The sequence below is a fragment of the Squalius cephalus genome (assembly GCF_949319135.1).
Source record: "Squalius cephalus genome assembly, chromosome: 4".
Lineage (NCBI taxonomy): Eukaryota > Metazoa > Chordata > Actinopteri > Cypriniformes > Leuciscidae > Squalius > Squalius cephalus.
This window is the reverse complement of record NC_137125.1, coordinates 5,658,034-5,670,089: the sequence shown is the minus strand read 5'-3', so window position 1 is coordinate 5,670,089 and position 12,056 is coordinate 5,658,034.

Below are 12,056 nucleotides of genomic sequence, written 5' to 3'. Positions count from 1 at the left end.
TCTTTCTCCCACCAGATCGACTCTCGTCTCTCACACGGGCTCCACTTCTCTCAGAGACAGTCAAACGGATGTAGTAATCGTCACATTCAGTGAAGGAAGAACAAAGGTTGGAGACAGATCATTAATTCACTCGGTGTAATAGTTCACTCGTGCCACACGCTTTCCAGACTCTCCACACCACTTCAGTGTCAGTGCATATAAACAACGGATCAAATACTCATCACTTTGCGTCTCTCCCACTCCTGACGATATCCCTTGGGTTTTCGTTGACAAACTTCACTCTCTCCTTTCCATTTCTCGGCTTCAATCTTCGCCCTGTTGCAGAGCCCAGCCTCAGATATAAACCACCTGCCGACAAAACACAGTATCTCACGGGAAGAGAACCACACACAGGGAAGAGAACCACACACAGGGAAGAGAACCACACACAGGGAAGAGAACCACACACAGGGAAGAGAACCACACACAGGGAAGAGAACCACACACAGGGAAGAGAACCACACACAGGGAAGAGAACCACACACAGGGAAGAGAACCACACACAGGGAAGAGAACCACACACAGGGAAGAGAACCACACACAGGGAAGAGAACCACACACAGGGAAGAGAACCACACACAGGGAAGAGAACCACACACAGGGAAGAGAACCACACACAGGGAGGAGAACCCCCAGGCAGGGAGTAGAACCACCACACAGTCTCTCTTCACTGGCTTTTTATACTCTCTCAGCTGCTGGCAGAGCCTCACCCAAACTCCCAGTAAATTCCTCACACCTGTTGTCAATCTGTCATTTGAGGCTGTCATGGCAACAGACGCACACACACAGGCCTGGGAGCGGTGTTACACTCAAAAGTGTCCCAACGGAAACACTACTCTAAGGGAAATGAGTTCCGCATTTTGTCACACCGTGACACACACCTGGCAAGAGGATCAGCCGCTCCAAAAATATCCAGAATAAAACATTGCTAAACAATTGTACTGTATACTGGCTATGTTGGAAATATATTTTAAAAATTAGAAGAGTAGACCATAATGATATATAAAATATTTATTTTTATTTAAAACTGATAATCAATCATCTTCCTCCTCTTCTTCGTCGTCTGCAAAATACTCATCAAAATCCTCCTCATGAGGAAGAGGTAGTGGAGGAGATGGGGCGGATGGTTGGGGCTGTTGGGACGAGGAAGAGGAGGAATACGATCTCCTCCTATGATGAGGATTTGTGTGTTCGCTGTCAGTACGGCTTAAAATCACAGTGGTTGCCTTGGGGAAGAATAAAACATTGAAAACATAAATGAAATATTACCACAAGCTTTGTTATAAATCAAGTTAATAAAGATGATGATTTGGCCGAATGACAAAGCATTTTATATGAATATTGATTTCTACTCACCACATCACTTGCTCCTGAAGTCACCACACCGCTGTCACTGCTTGTGTCTTTGTGCACACACTGAAACAAAGAGAAAAATACACAATAGGCTATTATTGTCTTTCCAGGGTGGAATTCACACCTTTACAAGGGGGCTGGTGAGGGCTGGTGTAATGTGTGTTCTGATTGGCTAGTTTGAATACACAAACTCAGGTAAAGGTTAGAGAGTACTGACGAACACGGCGACGTGAAGCCCGTGATCCAGTGGCAGAAGCGTGTCGAACCAGGCGTTTAAGGCAAGTACGAAAACCCTCGTGTTTGGTGGATGAGGTTTTTGTATTTGCTGGCTTCTCAGTGCAGTCGTGATATTCAGGTCAGAGCCACAGCCCAGAGAGAAGCGCATATATAATATGTGTATATATGATCTGAAGCTTGTGAAGATGCTTGTAAAAATGCAAAAGTTTTTGTACAGGCATTTTAGACAGCACGTTTTTATACAGTCTTAAAGTAAATTTATGTTGATGCAGACTGACCTTCCATTAAGATCATCAAGCCCTACAATCAGCAAAGTGTCAGTAAGCAGCTCCATCTCAGATATTTTCTGTTGAAGACATGGGAGCAGTTACTCTAACACAGTGAGCGAGTTCTCCTCTTCTGAAGTCCAGAGCCGTGTGTTACAATGTCCAAAAACAAATCCACTATGGTCCCTGAAAGAACGCCTGAGGGCCGAGAGTAGATGGATTAAACGTTTGGATACCCTGCACCCGAGGGGACTGAATGAGACATACATTTGAGATTATTTTTCCTTCTAGGGTCACTGAAGCATTCGGATCATAGCCCGGGTTCTCTTAACCCTTTTTCTGAATTTTATATTCACTCTCTTGTAATATTGTTCTACATTTGGAATTTTGCAACCTTAACGGTTCTCCCCGGACTCATATAAGCCCGCCGTTGGGTTCCCCGGGTCATCTTACCCCCTTTTGAGTGGTGTAATTTAATTTAATTATTTAATTAATTAATTTATTTATTAAGAGAGCACATTAGACCTTAGGTTTGAGCCTTGGACGTTTTATTCCCCTAACCAGCCGATGCCTCCGTCTCTGAGCTTTGGACCGGCCCTTGTCGGGCCTTGTTTGCAGTGCACATGCCCCCATAACTTTACTTTAAAACCACAAACAGTGTTTAAGAAGTTTTTGCAAACCACATTCAGTCATGAGTCACTCTTTTCTTTCCTTTATTCATGATATTTCTTATTGTGTAAACATCATGACGGGTACTAGAGTCTTTGGGTTGCAGCAAAATAGAGCAGTGTGTTGGAAAATATTCAATAAATCATTTTATATACAGGAACAAAATAGTTGTTTGTATGCAAGTTGTTTATAAGCACTGATTGAAGACAAAGGAATGTTGTTGTTTGTATGCACAAACAGGAGATGTTATTTATTTTACTCCTCCTACACGTCTTATGGTTTTGCAATATTTTCTACACTGTTTTTAAGTAGTATCTTCACAGATGAAAGAACTATAAATGCTCTTCAATCTTCCATTTTCATATCTTCATTTTCCTTTAAAAAGGACTAGGATTTTTGTGGGAAAAACAACATTTCACACGACGAACGATTGTTATGACGTCATACGATATCGTCCCCTTCAAAGTTAAAAATAACTCATGCCATTTGAATATTAGTTACATACAATATAATATACGCCGTTTTTGGCATGAAAATTCATTTGGCTGATTTTAAATTAATTATTTTCTGCGAGTTCTGCACCGCCATGTCAACAGTGGGCCAGGTGAGTCATTAAAAAAAGTAACAATTCTATTTGTATATCATCAGCCTGTTTTGTATGTTGGTAATAGCTGGGCTTGTTGGTTTGTTGTTTGTGTAAAATTAATAAAATATATTATTAAAAAAAAAAGACCTTGAGATATGTTAGGTAATTGAACCTGAATGAATTTAAAATTATTTTGCTATATTTCAGATCAATATACTGTATTTGTTTTCTTTAAAATTTTAATTAACACCAAGTTTATTCTTATCTGAATTATAATGTGTAAATTAAAAATAAACAGGTTATTCCCCTGTTTGAGGATAAGAAATAAAATCCTCTGCAGTATGATGAATGTCCAAAAGTTGGCGCCGACAGACTGTTTTTAAATCGGGTTGGATAAATATTTTTTTTGGTTTTAAACAGTGTGTGTGTGTGTGTGTGTGTGTGTGTGTGTGTGTGTGTGTGTGTGTGTGTGTGTGTGTGTGTGTGTGTGTGTGTGAGAGAGAGAGAGAGAGAGAGAGAGAGAGAGAGAGAGAGAGATTTTGGTTGGGTGATAGTTGAAGGTTACAGTTTGACAAGAGTTTAGTTTGACAAAAGCACAATGTTGTGTTTTATTGCGAGTGTACACAAATATAAGTAAACTCTTTGCAGTTTGAATGATGTCTTGTATGAATAAAATTACGGAGTATGTTTTTATGTTTCCACTGTTCGATCTTGCCCGCGGCTCGCTCTCTCTCTCACACACACACACACACCAGAGCCGGATTATCCATAAGGGCACTTGGGCCAGTGCCCAGGGGCACCAACCATTCACAACCACTAGGGGGGCACCACATGACACAAGCTTTAAAAATATTTTTCGTAAATTGTTTTATTATTAACTTGAAATTTTTGAAAGACCATACATAACTCGTTTATGAACACTAACTTAATAATAATAAATTATAAATAAATAATAATTACATAACCACTACCACCATCAATAAAACAGCTGGAGAACAATTATGTCACAAAACATTTACCTCAGGAAAGCCATTTAATGACCATAATATAGGCTATAGCACGTTAGTTGGCTAGATAGAAAAGAGCTATGGAGTATTTTGCTAAATACGTGTAGGCTACTATATTATTTATTGTATTGTTACTTATATCATTAAATAAAGTTGTTATTCTAATAAAAAACGCATTATATTTAATTTGAGTTATTTTTTAACCTTAAATAATACTGCCAGCTGAAAGGGCTCTCTGTATGTTTACAGCAGGTGAGATTTATTTTTTTCTTGAGAAAAATGTATGCTTATCTTGTGTACCTAATATTTATCCAAATGAATCAATATTAAATCAAATAATAATAACTGAATTGAAATCTTGAAATTTGTCAAGCAATAATAAAAAGAATGTAGCTTACCAGAAATTGTACCATGTGCAAGTTTGCAGCTGTAAATATCAATCAATCTATTTTTTCTCTGACTTCACATTCAGAATACAGGTGTGAACATTTTCTACGATTACAAATTTCAATTTACAAGTTCAGATTTTTTTTACAAGCTCTCATTTGTTTTGTTTTTCTCTCTGTCACTTCAAATTCAGATCACGTGAGTATGAATATTTTTGTTTTTCATCAATATTTTTATTGAGTTTTAACATAATCAATGTACTTACATATAAAACATGCTTGACACTTAAGGAAAACAAATGTAATGGACAGATTCATTAATAATAATAATAATAATAATAAAAAATAAAAATAAAAATAACTAAAAGCTTCTCATCTCATACTATTTGACACAGCTTCTCAATCAGCCACTGGTACATCGTTTCCACCATGTTCAAGAAAGAATAAGAAAGGATTCCAGATTTCCTCAAACCTCCTATATTTACCTTTCACAATATAAGTTACCTTTTTTTTTTTGTTCTGAAAGTTCTCACATCGTATTCTACAAGCTCTCACATTTTGCACCATATTTACCTTTATAGACACTGGAGATATGGTCGAAAGCACTTCCAGCCAGGTACATGAGAGTGCACTCCAAGGAGATGGCGACGTGGAAGACCTGGGGGAAGATGAGGACGTTAGGGATGTCATCAATGAAGACACCTCCAGGCCAGATGTGCCGCCGAAGCCTGTGGATCATTTTACCCTCTCAACTGATCCTGCACTATGGGGAGATCTAACCGAGGTAATGATAGAACTGGCTATTTCTAAAGGTTCCGCCGCCTATCACAATCGGGCAGCTAAATACCCCGCCTCTGCACGGGACACTGGTATGAAAAAGCGATTTCTTACAAATGATCTTTTGCAATGCCACCTCCCAAACAAACAAGTGGTGTCTCGAGATTGGTTAATTTACTCGCCTTCAACGGGCATGGTTTATTGCTTTGCATGCAAATTGCTGTCCTTGCAGCAAAATGCTTTTACATCTGGATATTCTGACTGGAAACATCCTGAGCGAGTTTTGGCTCATGAAAAGAGTGCAAGCCATCGTGAAAGTATGTTAGCCCTTTTAAGGAGTTCAAGGAATGTGGGCACAGTGGATGCCTTACTCAGGCAACAGAGAGATGATGAGGCAAAGTATTGGAGAGAGGTTTTACAGCATGTTGTGGCTGTAATCAAATTCTTGAGTGTGAGAGGTTTAGCGTTAAGAGGGGAGGACGAACTTCTGGGCTCATCGAGGAATGGTAATTATCTCGGACTGTTGGAACTCATTGCAGAGTTTGACCCATTCTTAAAAGAGCATCTGGAGAAATACGGTCAAAAGGGAAGAGGCACCACATCTTACCTGTCATCTACTGTTTGTGATGAGCTCATTTGTTTAATGGGTGAGAAAGTAAAGAGGAGGATCGCATCCGAACTACAGCATGCCAAATATTTTTCAATCATCACGGATTCAACGCCCGACATGTCACATACTGACCAGCTGACATTTATCTTTAGATGTGTCAGTGATGAAGGTGAAGTAGTTGAGCGATTTGTTGGTTTCGAGCCTATTTATAGCCACACGGGAGAAAGCCTCGCTGATTGTGTCGTGAAAATGATAAATGATCTTGAGTTAGACCTGTCAAATTGCAGAGGCCAAAGTTACGACAACACCAGTAACATGTCCGGTAAATACAATGGCCTTCAGGCTCATCTTAAAAAAAGAAATCCCCTGATTCATTATGTGCCCTGTGCTGCACATTCACTCAATCTCGTGGGGGTGAACAGCATAGAGGACAGTTGTCCACATGCAAGAAATTTCTTTGACTTGCTCCAGTCTCTCTATGTGTTTTGTGCTAAGTCCACACACCGCTGGGATAAAATCTTCCACAACACAGATGTGATCAGGACTCTAAAACCCTTATCCAATACCAGGTGGACATGCAGAACGGATTCGACCAAGGCATTGAAGGAAAACTACAAGGCCATCAGAGAGGCTTTGGGCAGATTTTCCATCGATCCGGAGGAGAAGGGGGACGCCAGACGTGAGGCCAGATCACTCTGCGCTCAACTTGATAAATTGGAGACCGCGATTATGACAAATGTTTGGGATAGCATACTAACCAGGTTCAAGGCCACTACTGAGACTTTGCAAAAGCATGACATAACTTTAGACAATGCAGAACGTCTTTTGGAGTCACTGCATTCTTATGTGGCATCACAGAGGGATCAGTTTGAGAAGTACGAAAATGCCGCTCGAGATATTGAGGGAGTTACTCACCTATATGAGGAGGAGACCAAAAGAGTCAAAAAAACGAAAATATTTTCCAGATGAATCAGGAGAAAGTGATGCTCTACTAGGCCTGCATGGCAGCCAACGATTCAAAGTGGAAACCTACAATGTCATCTTGGACAAGTTGCTGTCTTGTCTTGCCAAACGCATTGGCGCATACACAGAATTGAACAAACTATTTAGTGTTTTGTTTAACACCGACACAGACTGTGATAGTGAGCATAAATGCGCTGCTGCACTCTCCTCCAAATATTCGGATGATCTGGACAAAGACTTTGGAGAAGAGCTCATCCAATTTAAGATTTTAAGATACCTTTTGAGGTATAGTGCCCAGGGGCACCACACTGTCTTAATACGGCCCTGACACACACACACACACACACACACACACACACCATATTCCATCATTGTGATATTGACATCGCAGCCTGTTCATGCCACGGAGCTTCAGAGCTAAGGCGGGGCTACAGATTAGGTGTCCCTAAAGAATCCGCGTATCTAACAGTAGTTTCGCATTACATTAATTAATTTGCACAGGAGTTTTATTTATTTTTATACCGTGTATTCTCCATGTATATTCATGCACCGAACCGTGATGCCCGTACTGTTTCGGTTCAATACGAATACATGTAGGCTACCGTTCCACCTGTAATGTATAGTGAGATTAAAATGGCAGTATTGCACATATTTTACTGTGATTGTTTACTTCAGTTATGACAATATATGTCATTAATAATGAGTTACATGTTATTGGCTTTTTAAGATATATATAAACATTTTTTAGAAATGTTTGAGGATAAAAGAAACACAATCGTGTGTGTCTTATGTGGGAATTAAGTTATTTTCACTCAAAAAGGACGAGTTATTTTGTTTTTGCATGTAAATTTATAGCAGTAAAATATACAATAAACATTGATTTGCTGTTGCAATCAGGGGTGCAACTGCACATTTGCTGAGGAGTATGCAAGATCAGTGTTGGTTCATGTCAAATTCTTATATTTGATCAATAATTCAGTTATGATAATAAAATAGAGCTGTTACCAATCAAATAAAATAATTTACATTGTAAACGTGTAACTGCAATAGATAGCCTAATGTAATGAGATTATTGTTTTAAATAAATGTTTGAATATACAAAGTAAAATTATCATTTTAATCATGAAACTAAATCGCCAATAGGTGGCGGCAAGTGGCCAATAAGTGAGTCATTCCATCATTCATTCAAACGATTTGTTCAAAATCTGATTCATAATCATTCAAAACAGTGCATTAATTGTTGTTTGCTTTTGGAATTAATTTAGTATGTGTGTTAAGTCCCCGGTTTGTCTAGGGGTGTGGGACTAACAAACAGATATATATATACCCAGGATGGAAAAACCAAGGATGACTCAAAACATGTGTCAAGTTCATGTATTTATTTATTACAGCCTCATGTAAAGTTAACTACCAAAAAAAAAAACTCAATAAAAAAATGCAACACAATATACAGTCTCCACAGCTTCCATCGCATTGCTGAAACGCACACGGAGATTGCCCGCCGCTCACCACGCCGACTTCCAGCTGATCGGGAACCCCGGTCCGACAGCTGCCTCCACAGAGTCACTTGACAGACAGCGCGGGGAGATGCTAAAATCAGCACCCAGCAGATCGCGCTTCAAACCACACAGTAATCCACACAGGAGTTCACACAGTCTGACGCGAGCCGCCCAGGAAAAGTGAGAGACTCGAGAGCACTTCACTGGCTCAACTTATACGCCCCACTAATTGCCACTGATCCGCTTCAGCTGCGGGATTCTCACCGCGCCAGACTCAAGACACGGGACACCTGAAGAAGAGAGACAGGAAACACCCACAGCAACACACAAAACACGCACTCAGACCTCACGGGTCCTAACACCCCCACCCATAAGAACAAACCTATCACATAGTTTGTATACCACTGTAAAAGTTTACCATTTATATGTTATTGTTACAGGCCCACCATAATCAAAAAACGGTCTTACCCACGGGACAGGGCATCAGCCAAGATGTTGTCCGCTCCCCTCTTATGTTTGATATGGAGGTTGTAGCCTTGGGCCAGGAGGGCCCAACGCATCAAACGTTGGTTACTGTTGTACATGCGGGCTAGAAAAACAAGAGGATTATGATCGGTGTAAACAGTGATCAGCAAGAAACTTGAACCCACATACACTTCAAAGTGTTGTAGAGCCAGGATCATGGCCAATGTCTCCTTCTCTATAGTGGAATAGTTCAGCTGGTGTTTCTTGAATTTAGTTGAAAAATAACACACAGGTTTACACATATCTCCATCCCCTCTCTGCATCAGCACCGCCCCAGCCCCAGTGGCACTAGCATCGACTTCCAGGTCAAAAGATTGGGAAAAATTGGGTGCCGCCAGCACGGGTGCACTACATGACATAGACGTGTTTTTCGTCTACGAAAACTTCCTTCGTCTACGAAACTTTGTCTCTGAAAACTTCCTTTCCACATCATATGGCGCTGAAAATTTGGCAGTGAGGGCAGACCCAGGGACGGGCAGCAAGACCAATACCTTGTCACCTGCATTGAACTGCCGTTCAACTGCTTTTTTGTCAAACCGCCTCTTCATACTGGTCTGTGTGGAAGAAAGTGACTCCCTTGCCAACTCCACAGCACGATGTAACCGCTCCTTGCACCGGGAAACAAAATCCACCACATTAGTTTTAGGAGACTCATCATACACCATCTTTTCTCTGAAGATCTTTAACGGACCACGCACGTTATGCCCGACTGGAATAAAACCTAAAGACTCTTGCTTTGTGTCACGAGCAGCAAAAAGTACAAAAGGGACTCCTTCATCCCAGTCTTTACACGTCTCGTGGCAGTATTTTTTCAACATGGACTTTAACGTTTGGTGCCAGCGTTCTAAAGCTCCCTGTGACTCGGGGTGATAGGCGCTAGACCAGGGGTCGGCAACCTTTTTGTCATAAAGTGCCATTTTTAAGTTTCCGAGTTCATCACTGTGCCACAACACACATTTAGCCTATACACACACACACACACACACACACACAACAACAGAAACACGAGACAAGAAAGAGGCATAGGATTTATGAACCGTGACAGGGCCATTTTAACAATGAATCCTGAAGAAAAAATAAATAAAAATTTAAACTGTTACAATGGTTTAAACAGAAATATTAATCAGCACCACTGTTTTGGACATATATAATAATCAGAAATCTTTTAGATTTTTGCATTGTAAGTATGTATTGTGTTTAAATTTAAAAAGGCTGACTTGTTAGGTCATGTTTTCTCATTAAAATCAGATGATTTCCTATTAATTGAATAGAATTTAAGAGAATACTAGGGAATACCAGTATGGTGGTGTGGTGGCTTAATTTATATGATGTCAGGAGGAATCCAGTTTTTTATATAGATAAGTGAAGTGCCCAGCATATGGTATCACAGTCCACTAAAGGAGATTTGTTGCTTTTTTGTAATAGCCTTCCTGATAATATTTGGGGTTCAGACAAAACAATTAAATGTAGATTAAAGACATTTCTTAAAGCAAGAATTCAATGAACATATTTCACAATTGTGTTCTACATGCAGTAATATGTGTTGAAATAGTAAAAAGTGCAAATGATCATCTTTTGCCTGAAATAATATGAACAGTAGCTATACTAATCTTTCTCCTGTTGCTTCCCTCTTTTTGGGGCTGTTTACACCTGGCCACTTCATGCGTTTTCTCAGATCGGATAGCTATCTGATTTATCAAAACGATTCCATTTGCACCTGGTCACATAAATGTGTTTTTGCGAAACGGGTTTAAATCCGATCTTCAATTCCCGCGCTACATGCAGATTTAATGGAGTGCACGTCACCGAAAGCAACAGATATGAGCTGCATTTTATTGATCATCAGCTAAAATTTCTGAATCAAAGACCGGAATAAGAGAGAGCGGCAACAGCCCTGGTAAGATCATTTCGTTTCTTTACTTTTAATGATGATGAGTGTGTGTTAGGCATTTGCGACTTACTTTCACTTTGATTTGCGATAGTTTGCATGTTGGCTTAATGAATAGATGCTCAGCTGCTCGTCTGCGGTGATGCTCCAGTAGCGTCGTCATGTCTGGCTATAACATTACATATAGCCTATAACACGCTCTCACACGTTTGTTTTTTTAGCATTTTTGGGAGGAGTACAATTTACATATGTGGTTTCAACAACCAGATGCATTTACACTTGTCCAGTTTCGTCTGGAATGCGGCCCAGACCACCTCCTGAAGTGGCTTGAGCGATCGGATTCAAATCCGTCTCGAATGCGTTTCGGAGGGCATTTACACCTGGTCTTTTCACGATCGGATAACTATCCGATCTGAGAAAACGCATGAAGTGGCCAGGTGTAAACAGCCCCTTTATGTCAGGCTGCTCAGCAAGTTTACTACAGCAGTTCCAGTTTGGATCCAGTCTCAATTGCGAAGACTTCAGATGTTGCAAACACTGACAAAGACTTCAGATGATGACAACTATAGACGGACTTAAAAAACTACCAGATATTATGCTTATATTGCATTGGCTCGGTTTTACAGACAGGGCAGATTAAGTCAGGATAAGATTTTAGTTAAATTAGGATATTTAACTATCTTTTTTTAAATGTAACAACATTATCTAACATAAAAAAACATTATCTACTGGTAGAGTTCTCAACGGGTCGGGTCGGCCCGACAAACCTGACGGGACCCGCGGGTTCGGGCCGGGTTCGGGTCGAAAATATAATCAAATGACTCGGGTCGGGTCGGACCTCGGGCTTAATCTTTTCCGATCAGTAAAAAAAAACAAAAAACATTTATTAATCATCGCTGCTGGTCACCGTAAAGAAAGTCTGGCTGCTGCATGTAACGTGCATCATGGAGAGGGGCGGGGGCAGACCTGACTTGCCGCAGGTGAATTCACCGTTGCTACTACAGCCTAATTATATATTTAAAGTGTATTGTTTCAGTTGTTTGTATTGTTTGTATTGTTAAAAGGCGTGAACATTAAAGGTTGATTTGAATTCCCGTCTGCTGGTCATTATAATATGTGTATGAGAGAAAAAAAAAAAACTGACGCGGCGTCGGGCCGCGGGTCGGGTTCGGGCAAATAATTCATGTTTATGTGTCGGGTTACATCGGGTCCGGGCTTTAAAAGCCACGGGCCGGGTCGGGTCGGGTTGTA